Genomic DNA, 11,549 nt, shown 5'->3' on the forward strand with positions numbered 1-11,549 from the left:
ATTTGGCAGCAAATGTAGACGCAGTAATACAGTAGTAATAAATTGGCAAAACAAGTTGTGAAAACCTATGATATTTGCTTGTACTGTACATGATGCAAAAAGAAACATGGTTCAAGTCAATTAGAATAATTGTTTCAAATTTTTTTAGGAATGTGCATGCTTCTTGCAGAAATGGCATTTTACTAGAAAATACCAGGCAGAAGTGTTGTTTACATTACCTTCATAAAAGGGTGCCAATTGAATATGCATTTTTGAGAACTCCCACAATTGGGCTATGAGATTTTAATAAATTGTTATAAATAGGTTTGTTTCCTATTTGATTTGTGATTTCAATTTTTATTTGTTTTTTTATGGAAATTAAGTTAAACCTAGATTTTTGCTTATACAGTATTCTGTAAAATACAGCATTGCATTTGTTATAAAAGGGTACCTTACTTTTACTACTTTGTTGTTGTACTTTTTTTAGTTTTATTAACAAATATTGCTTAACTTTTGCCTAATCAGCATGCAAGTTAAGTCTGCTTTTTCATTTTGATTTCATATTATTGGTTTTGATCATCCCATGCTTTGTTTGCTATTTAAATTCTGATATATGCATGTTTTGTTTGCATGACTTGTATGACTATTGCATGCAAATGAAGCATGTGCCATTTCTTTTACTTTGTTTATGTTCTTTGCAAGAACATTTGTGTACAGTTGCTTAGGTATGTACAGTATACAATCATAAGCACAAGCCCAAAAAAAGGAAAATAATTACTGTATACTATATTGGTGAAATAATAAGATAATATGAGAATAAGTTTGTTTCATTCTAACTGCCCTCTCAATTTTAGATAAAGATACTTAGCAATTAATGTTACATTAACTGAAGGATTTTATTTAATGATTCAGAAATGCCTAATATATAAGTCATAAGCTATGATAGAGCCCTATAATCATGTTAACAAGCAATATTAATCGATTTAGTATTCAATAATTTATAAAGAGAAGTTTATTGGAGCATAAGAATAAATTTTAACATTTAAAAAAGCCGCGCTACGCCACAGCCGAGTTTTAGTTGAGGGCATAATCAATAGATGGCGCGCATCCTGACGGGTTGGATGACGTTTTTTTTAATGGTATAAATAGTCAGTTTCCCATCTTTCGTTTATTGTCTTTGGTATTCGAGGGGACGAACGATGCGGAATGCTTATATAGAAATTCCACAAATTGTACTTTATCGTGTTCAGTTTAATATCATAATTCCACGACTAGCCTGGAATAGTTGTACTTGATCGTGGTCAGGTTAATAAGTCCAGGACTAGCCTGGAAAAGTATTACTTTATCGTGGTCAGTTTAATATTCAAAGTCCAGGACAAGCTAAGAAATGTACTTAATCGTGGTAAGTTTAAGATGAATTCCTTGACTAGCCTGGAGTAGTTTTACTTGATCGTGGTCAGTTTAATATTCAAGTGAAGTCCAGGACAAGCCTGGAAAAGTTATATGATCGTAGTCAGATTAATATTAAATCAAAGACTAGCCTGGAAAGGTTGTACTTTATCGTGGTAAGTTTAATAGGCCACGACTAGCCTGGAGACTTTAAACTTGATCGTGGTCAGTTTACTATTAAAGTGAAGTCCAGGACCAGCCTGGAAAAGCTATATTTGATTGTGGCCAGTTTAATATTAAAGTCCAGGACTAGGCTGGAATAGTAGAAATACCATCGTGGTCAGTTAGTATTAAAGTATAATCCAGGACATGACTAGTAAAGTTCTTTTATCGTGGTCCTTTGGTTTAGGGTTGTAGTTATTCCAAAGAATATATTTTGAAGTGATATTCAATAATAGGTTCAGCCGACATAGTTCCAGTTTAAAGCATTAAATGCATAAACGGTTAAGTGCTCTTTAAGACAATGGCTTTACCATATCGGCAACCTGAAGATTAATAAAGAAGTCTCTTAAGATCTCGGAGTACTTGTATAGTTTACAGAAGTCGGTTCTTTGTCCTTTTATTTTTGTAATCTAATTTCAGATCGTTGAAGGTTTTCAGACACTTTATTTCGCTGGACGTTTGGGAAATGGATCTGTAATGCTTCATCGCTTCAAGATAAAAGGTAAATGCCGAAGTAGGTGTTCTTCATTGATTCAGTGTGTACTCGAGTTAATGAAATGTAGAAAGTGTTAACAGTAAATCCGAAATTAACCGAGGTGGTTTTCATTCCTTCGTTATTTGGTTTAATGGTACTACTGCAGCAGGAGTGTTGCTAAATGAACTGAAATTTAGAATTTCAAACTTGAAATTGTTGCTCCGTCAAGAATTCAAAAGTGTAGTAGATCTAAGCCCGTATACTGCGGCGAACTAGACTGTGGCAGTTGACGTTTTTCTAATGAATTTTACCTCCTGAACAAGAATTTAAAGTTATTTTTTTCGGCCGGCTGTAATTAACCTGTAATTTACCTTTGAACTCTATCCTACGGTAAGGGGGACCAATGGGAATGCGGGGTTTTGGGGTGAGGTAAAACACATGGGAGAATAACGCCTTAAACTCTGTCCTACCATAAGGGTGGCCGATGGGAAAGCGGGTTTATGGGGGAGGGGGGGGAGATAAAACACTTTGGGAAAGGTTTTGCCGTGTTATTTCCTCATATTTATGACAATTGAAACACGAAATACAAGCTGAAATAAAGTGATAAATAAACCTATTACTACTGCTATAACGACGCCGAATCCTACTGTGTATGCGCCATGTTATAGGAGAGCTTTTGTTTCAGACAGACTTCTTACCTATGTTACATTTCTAAGCTCACCTTCCTTTAAGGAGGGGAAGGGGGGCGGGGCTCCTCCCCGCCCCCCGGGCCGGTAACACGTTCTCCTAGGTTAGGTTAGGTTGGTTAGGTTAGTATCATAACCTTTGTTACACTCCCTGCTGGTTAGGTATCCCACACCCCCGACCAGAATTCATTCAGAAGATAATATTTTGCCGGTCACCTGTAACTAATCTGTTTTTTATCCTTGAACTCTGTACGCCGGTACATCGCACCCCTCGTACCGTCATGTAGTCTTCAAAGTTAAATTACGGTTTAATTACACTCGGCCGAATAAATATTTTAAAACTTGTTAAGTAAGTAAAATAACATAGGAAAATGTCAACTGTCATAGTCTACTTTACTGTGGAATGCAGGCTTAGAATTACCAAAATATAAGACTAAAATATATTGTAAGAATATTGACCCCAAGAAATATTGTGAATTCTATTATCGGCCACCGTAAATTAATGGGACTTTTTACTGTCTTTTTTTTTCTGTGACTTTTTATTTTCGGTGACTTTTTATTTTTTGTGACTTTTTTACTTTTTATTTTGTGACTTTATTTTCTGTGAATTTTTATTTTCTGTGACTTTTTTTTTTTTTTTTTTTTTTTTTCAAAGCCCAAACCACCCTACCTCCGTCCGTCGATCTCAAGAGGGTTATGCCTAAAACAATTAACACTTTCGTAGTAGTTTTGAAAATAGGCTTAATATCGAACAGTGAGATTTTTATCATACTTCTTCATCCTTGAGTAAGTAAAAGTAATTTGGGACGATAATCATGGAAGAAGGAAATTTGGGAGAATTATTATTTCGAAAGCAATAGGAACTTCATTTACTTGAATAAAAAAAAGTACTTTCACCTCCAGGTTTTCCATAGACTATTGCCAGACACACTCGTTATCTTTTCACTCTAGTTTCATTTTACACTTAGTTCCGTTCGAGATTTATTTAGGCATTAAAAGACTAATCACAAATAGTCCCCTTTTGGTCCCACAATGGTAGTATATTGTTCGAGCCAAGCTTGAATTTAGCCTAAAAATTTATAATCTTAATATAGATACGAGCAGGATTTTACATATGAGAGGCAATGGGCTATAGTAGCGGGAGCTCGAAAAGGAGTATGTACAAAGGCTTTAGCTTGATGTGTGTGTGATTTAGAATAAACAAATGAAGTATGAATAAATCATATATGACAAAGATAAAGTATCCCACTTGACTTACGAAACGGGGCTCCATTGCAAAGGGGCAATGGGATGAAACGCTAATGTAACGGGAAATGGCATAAGATGGAATAACCTCTTTTGTTCAATTCGTCACTTAGAGCCTTTCCTTCAAACCGGTGTTGCGAATGATCGAACCGGTGTTGCAATGATCAAACAGGTGTTTAGACGACAAATCAGGTAGTCGCACATTACGTTAAAATAAGAGAATGAAAGACGAAAATTCAGTCTAAGTTTATTAAGTTTTATTGTATGAATCAGTAGTATCATAACAGCAAACCTACTCTAAGCTGAATGCAGCTCACTTTGATGCCTTCTTATTTTCCAGTGGATTTTGAACGGTATCATTTCAAAGGTAACCTCACCTGGATTTGTAAGCAAAATGGTGAACTCGTGATGGTTAAGCAACTCTGAACTACAGTGAATTTTTGGTATCATATTCATGTGGAGTAACTTTTACAGAGGTAAGGCACTGAAAATATGTATCAAAATTATTGTGGTTACCAAACTAATAGGTGATTTAGTCAGATATGTTATGTATTGGATGACTGACATTGGCCCCTACGTATTTTAACTCTATTATTAAACTAAATTTGAAAGTTCTTCCTATTATTAAGCTCAATTTAAAAGTTCTTCCTAGGATCCATATTAACTTGACTTCAAAGTTAATGTTCTGGTGCCAAACGTAAGCGTCAACTTACTATTTTAAAGAAGGGGACGAATAGCTAAGACAACAGCTGATGAAATCGTGATTGTAATTTTTTTTGTATCATTTCAGCTCTGCTTTTCGGAATAGTGGGAGTAACCTTCTAGTGGCAAATTACTAATGAATATCTTTAGACTCCACTCGAACTAACTCCATCTGACGGCAAGTTATTCTGGAGTAACTGAAGTTCATTTTTCAATACCGAGAGTAGATGGACATCAAATAATATTGAGCTTGCGATGGTTAATCGTAATGAACCAACTGGAACAAATAATTCAGTGAATTAACGTTAAAATACTCCTTATTATTGCAGGATATTAACATTTGAATTGCAATCCACTGCAGACTTCATAATGAAATAGTTCGAAGCAGCCTAAGCAGAGGTAGAGGATTTCCTCCAGTTTTTAAAGTATGGGCGAAGATTACGAATGGCAGCACTTGTTTAACCGTATGGATGCCATCAGCTCATTCTGCTAATGATGATGAATAAGGGTCAGGGAGACATCTGAGAGTAACTTTTGACAAATCAACGATCTAATAGACAACCGAAAGAAGGCGAGGGTTGAAATGATTACAATTAGAAGTCACGAATCTTAATCTGGCTTATCCATATGAGAGGTCAGATTAGAAACCATAAACGGGAAAAATGACCTATTACACCTGTTACAAGATGATGCGGAGAGAGATCCAGAGGTAGCTGAGAGACTGAGAAAGACTTATCAAGATCCTGTGATGAGGTTTTAAGGACAACGCTTTTCCACTAATATCTTTTACATAATTAATCTAACCGCGTTGTGCCTTATCTCACTATATAGAGCATTTTCCGGCCTTACCGCCAACATAATACTCGTGTGTCTTTGATAAATGTTAACTAATTATATTCTTGTCTGTAAGTTTGTGTAGAAACACAAATCGGCTGGCCCAGAGTCTGTTTTTGCCTTAGTGTGAGTCGGATACTACATATCCGTCCGCACCCCTGTTTATAAGCTCCTGTTTACCTGTAATAAAAATACTACGGGCTGCTCTATGAGCAAGTCTGTGCTGTCATAAGGCCAGGTTAATCTCCAACATGTAATGAACATCAGTATTGCTTTACCTGTCTCTGTCGAGTTTTGAGAAACTCTTGACTCTAGCTTTAGTGTGATTCAGTATCTTGTTTGAAAACGTGAAACTTGGGCGTCTTCGATAAGGACGACATGATACTAGATAAGCATCTGTGCTTAACTCAAATGGTAGGGAAACATGGCATTCATCGGGGCATCTGGGTAGGAACGCGAATTCCACACTTATAGTAGAGTGTGGATCTAAGTTTACTGCTAATGGCTATAAAACTCGAAGACAGTCGTCTTGATGTAGGACAACTCAACAATGGTTATTGACTTTTCAGTAAGAGAGGCATAAGAATGGAGAGCCTATTCCCAAGTGTCAGGGTCTGTTACCATGTAAAGGAAGAAAGTGAAGGTCATTCTTAGATTCAGGCCGTGGAAATTGATTGCAAATAGCTGCAAGCAACTTTACCAGGGATCAAGGTATTCCTTAAGGTACGTCCACACAGTCGAACAATGTCCGACGGACAAACATTGTTACCATATCATAGACGAAGCGGATGACGTCATAAGCGCTGAAACGATGGTAATAGATCTGGTAACAAACAGTGGTACCAGATGAGGTTGTATACCACTGCTTTTACTCTGTTCACAAGGCAATGACCGGCGGACAATTGGTAACAATGTTTGTCCGTCGGACATTGTTCGACCGTGTGGACGCACCTTTAGATGTTCATTTGACCCTGAACGATGCAATTTTCATCTTTTGAGCCCGAAATGCTGGTGGTGGAGAATCAGACAATACAGCTAAATGACTCCTGCCGAATCAAAGCCATAACTTAAAACTTGAAGTTGTTAAAGGAGGTAAGGCCCCGTCCACACGGTCGAGCTTTGGTCAACGAACTTTGTCCGATGTGACGTCAGAAGCAGAGAAACAGTGAGAAAAGTCAGAACTTTGCTGCGATTTCTCCGCTTCTGACGTCACATCGAACAAAGTTCGTCGAGCAAAGCTCGGCCGTGTGGACAGGGCCTAAGACTATACAAGTGGAGATATTGTTGCAAGTTGTACTCAAAAATTATTTGAAATAGTTTCTACTTTTAACTTGCTTTGCTATGCATACCAGGTAACCGAATGTAAACTAATACTTTTTTTTTCAGATTCAGACTGTCGAATTCAAATAAATCGCCCATGAATAATGAATGTTAAACTTCCCTGGATGTCTGCATATCCTTGTAGCTAAGAACTTTTGAACGACTGCTAAGCTTAAAAAGGTCGTTTGTACTTGATACTTACCCGGTAACTGGGTCTTGAGATCTTGCGTTAACTGCGGACTACGTAATATCACCAGCTTTTGACAATGGTGACTGTTACCACATAGTTGAGCGAATAAAAAAGATATTTCCACTTAGAACACCATTAAATATTAAAAGCTGATATTTTACAGTTTTTAAAATTAAGTTGGCTCCGTAGGGTGGTAGTGCCGTCAGTAGACCTCATGTGGTGCACTGTGCGCCTTACTTTAGGTACTTAAGGTTCTTTCCAGCCTGCCCTCGGCCCCTAGCTACAACTCCCTTCCGTTCCTTTTACTGTACCTACGGTCATATTCTTAACCTACATATTACTTTCGATCCTCTCTAGCAATTGATTCATAGGGGAATTGCTTTGAGGTTTGTCTCCTGTTACACCTTTCAAACCTTTTCCTGTCAATTTCTGTTTCAGTGCTGAATGATCTCATAGGTCCTAGTGCTTGGCATTTGGCCTTAATTTTTTATTCGGTTCAATTAAAGTAAAATTGAGTTTGAAAATAAATTATCCTTAAATTCTGCTGCATTAAAGGTTTAATTGTTGAAGAGGATTGAAGTAATTCGACAAAATATCGGTGTCAAATATTCATTATACTTTTTTTCTTCTTAGGATCCAACTTCTGAGTTCCCGATGGAAATATTCCGGATCGTTTGGTAACAGTTCCTTCGGGTCTTCTTCCTTCACGACGTGAGCACTTCACATCATACGACATTTCAAGTGGTTTCTATTCAAGGGAAGAAAACCGGAAGAGAATTAGTTTCCTACTGTATGTCGGCACAAAACTGGGAAGCGCCTCAGTGGCGCGGTCGGTATGGCGTTGGCGTGCATTCTCCGTGGCCGCGAGTTCGATTCTCGGGCGTTTCATTGAGGTGTGAGTGATGCGTATTTCTGGTGATAGAAGTTCACTCTCGACGTGGATCGGAAGTCACGTAAAGTCGTTGGTCCCGTTGCTGAATAACCACTGGATCCATGCAACGTAAAAAAAATAATATACAAACAAACACACACCTGGGAGGCTTATATTTTAAAAAGTTTACCATATTTTGTAATATACATTAGTTTTGCAACCCACCCTTTTTCATACGGTTAATGTGACTTTTAATATTTCAATGATCAAACTTTCCTGTGATGTAACCCCTAACCCCCTCCCTTGTTGATACGATGTTATTCAGTTCTGATCTATGAATAGTCAACTTTTGATAAATATAATGTGAAGGAGTAATAACTTTTCTCAAAAACTTTTTGTAGATAAAGATTTTTTTTCACTTTCCTTCAAAAAGAATGTAATGTTACGTGTTTCGGATAGTTATGCATGTAAACTTTAAATTTGTAATGATTTTAACAGTTTGATGTTCTTGAAAGGTTTCCAATAGCTTTTATTGACATTACAAAGCGAGATTCTGTAATTTTAAAACATCCTAATTCTCTTGTATCTTGTTATACTGATAGAAATTTAATAGGAGAATGGTTAAGGTATATACTTTTCGTGGTGTGAAAATTTAAAAGTAGTCAGCACACTTGAGCACTCAAGCTCAATATTCTATCTTGAACCTAACGATATCTCGTGATTCTGAACTTGAGTTAGTCTTAAATTGAATATATAGAGCTATTTTAATTTTCTGCTTTAACTACTGATTCTCAAATCTATAGAGACGATTAAGACTGTCAACACTGTTTGATGTCTGTTCCATTTTTCACTTTCCATACTATTACAATAGACATATTATGACTTAAGACGAATCAGTAATGTAGGGTAACATAACTAACAGCTGGGACAGGTTTTACTCTTAAATTTAGTGAAAAATTCTGGTGATATGAGTTGTTGCTTTCGACTTTTGTCCATCAGAAATTCACGTTTGCCATTGCGTTAAGTATTTTTTTTTATTTTAAATATTCCTCTACGATTCTTTTGTTTATATATCACTGTAATATAACCTATATTTAAAATGCCAAAAGAAAAATTCCAGTTTTGCATTTTCTCTAATATCAGATCTCTTAACAAAGCTATAGAAAAAACGAGACATTTGAGAATGTTGGACTGTTGATTCTGTTACAGGGTACAACTACTTATTGTAGCAAGGTGAATATCTAAAGTTGGATATTAGTTCGTAGCTTTTGTTTTTTTCTGATTTGTTTTAACTCTTGACTGCTTTTGTAATTTTCACGTCGGTTTCTTAATGTATGCCAGTCGTATCTTTAGATTATCAGTTTATAAACTTGATGCAGTAATGATTTGCATTTGGAACATTAGTGGTATTAAGAGTAACCTTGAAAGAACTTCATTCCTAATCCAAAGAATTTTTAGAAATATTAGTTTTAAATAAAAGTGGATTTTTGCTATGCTAAGTCTAAGTTTTGTTGGAAATATAGGTTTAAGAAATAGTGGATTTTTGGTATGCCCAGTCCAAGGTATTGCTGGAAATACTGGGTTTGAGATGGCAGGTTATTCGTTTATTAGCATATTAGCCTCAGTGGCGTGGTTGGTATGGTGTTGGCGTCCCACCTCTTTGGTCGCGAGTTCGATTCTCGGCCATTCCACTGGGGAGTGAGAGATGTGAGATAGTAGTTCACTCTCGACGTGGTTCGGAAGTACGTAAAGCCGTTGGTCCCGTTGCTGAATAACCACTGGTTCCATGCAACGTAAAAGCACCATACAAACAAACTCTTGTACTGTGTTTTTTTTTTTAAATTTTTTTTTACGTTGCATGGAACCTGTGGTTAATTAGCAACGGGACCAACGTCTTGACGTGACTTCCGAACCACGTCGAGAGTGAACTTCTATCACCAGAAATACACATCTCTTACTCCTCAGTGGAATGCCCGAGAATCAAACTCGCGACCACCGAGGTGGCACGCCAACACCATACCGACCACGCCACTGAGGCGCTCAAACAAACTATTAGCAGACTACTACCAAGCCGATGCCTGAAATTTAATGTTTCTTGGCCTTTGACTTGGTCGAGGGGGGTTGATTTCTCTCGTGAATGATTAAGAATACTTGAAAACTGTCAACTTCTGGTTTGCTATTTCACTTAATGTTTAGTAAATCCTTCAGGTTCATTATTTAAGTTTACTGGAATAGAAAACGCCTTTCATATCAGTTAATTGGCCTTATAGTAGAAAAAAAAAATTGAGTGGTTTTCGTCGAGGATATTCTTTTAAGTGATTGATACTGAATGATTGATACTAAAGTCCCATCTCGCTCACTGAATTTCACATATGTTGCATTTTGATTTTTCATAGTCTCTCGTAATTGTCATTTGAAATTAGTGTAATATTTACTCTCCATCTTTTGAGCATTCAATACCTTGAGCTGTGCTGAAGATCACTTGCCTTGTCTATTTACGAAACCTACGTATATTTATTTATTTTTTTACAAATACTCAAATTGCCAATGCATTTCCATACTGAAATTCCACGTTCCAGGTGAAATGTTTACACTTCATTGAAAACTCATCAGTGACGTTATTATTGTACTACACTTGACTAAATCGTTTTTCATGAAAGCTTTATTGAACGAGAACGTATCATTGTGTAATTTGATAGATTTTCTGTATTTTTATGCAAGAGGACTTCTGTCATTGCCCCAGTTTTACACAAAGCTCTCATTATGCCCTTCAGAAGGTATTGCATTTTAAGTTAAAGAAATTTTCTGGTACTAATTAGTGATTACTGAATCTATTTTTCCATTTGCAGTTGCTCAAATTAACAAATATTCCAGCTCAGGACGGCCTTGCCTTTCAGAAATTTTAACTTGTGCAGTAAATTATAACCATATTAGTATGTCCTGGGTATTGTCAGGCAAGAATTTAGGAATAGGTCTCAATATCCTTTGGCCACCCTTGCGATATTTAAATGTATATTAAAACTATATTAAAACTCAGTAGTCTGGTTAAACCATGTAACAGTAATACTAATGAAAATAAGTCCGCCTCCTTCATGCTTTCTAGGCTGTTGACATATTGCTATATGGATAACTGTGAAACTTTCATTAGAGATTTAATTTTTCTCTGGTCGCCTTATCTTGGTAGATCTAGGATACTATTCCGCGGCGGCCTAGACTATGGCAGTTGCAGATTTTCTTTGCAGTTTTACCTCCTGAACAAAAATTTTAAGTAATATTTATTCGGACGACTGTAATTAACCCCCGGCGAAATACATTGGATGCCCCAATCACCTAGTAGATGTCGTATCCGCGGTTACGTTCCTTGCAGTCCGTGCGGAACTATTCTGTAGAATTAAATTTATCTTTTGATATATGTTAATGGTGTGGAGTAAGTGGGCTTTTCTTAGCTATTGCTGGTACTGGTCGATGAATTGACTTGACAAACCTAAAATCTAGTCAGTTCTTGAATGAAAGCTTTGTCATGTCTGGATATTTTTGTCTTGAAACTCAAAATCAGTTAACGATTTCAAGTTTTTTTTATTTATTTTTATTTTATTTTATTTATTTATTTATTTATTTATTTATTTATTTATTTAT

General features: G+C 36.4%; 1 long non-coding RNA gene across 1 annotated transcript; it reads left to right on the forward strand.

Annotated features, from left to right (window-relative positions):
* The first annotated feature begins 2,003 nt into the window (after window positions 1-2,003).
* LOC135207145 (uncharacterized) lies at window positions 2,004-5,306 on the forward strand. The gene is made up of 3 exons (XR_010312894.1): window positions 2,004-2,092; window positions 4,337-4,472; window positions 4,787-5,306. It is a non-coding gene; the product is annotated as an uncharacterized LOC135207145 (long non-coding RNA).
* Window positions 5,307-11,549: the final 6,243 nt, after the last annotated feature.

The sequence above is a fragment of the Macrobrachium nipponense genome, chromosome 32 (genome assembly GCF_015104395.2).
Source record: "Macrobrachium nipponense isolate FS-2020 chromosome 32, ASM1510439v2, whole genome shotgun sequence".
Taxonomy (NCBI): Eukaryota; Metazoa; Arthropoda; class Malacostraca; order Decapoda; family Palaemonidae; genus Macrobrachium; species Macrobrachium nipponense.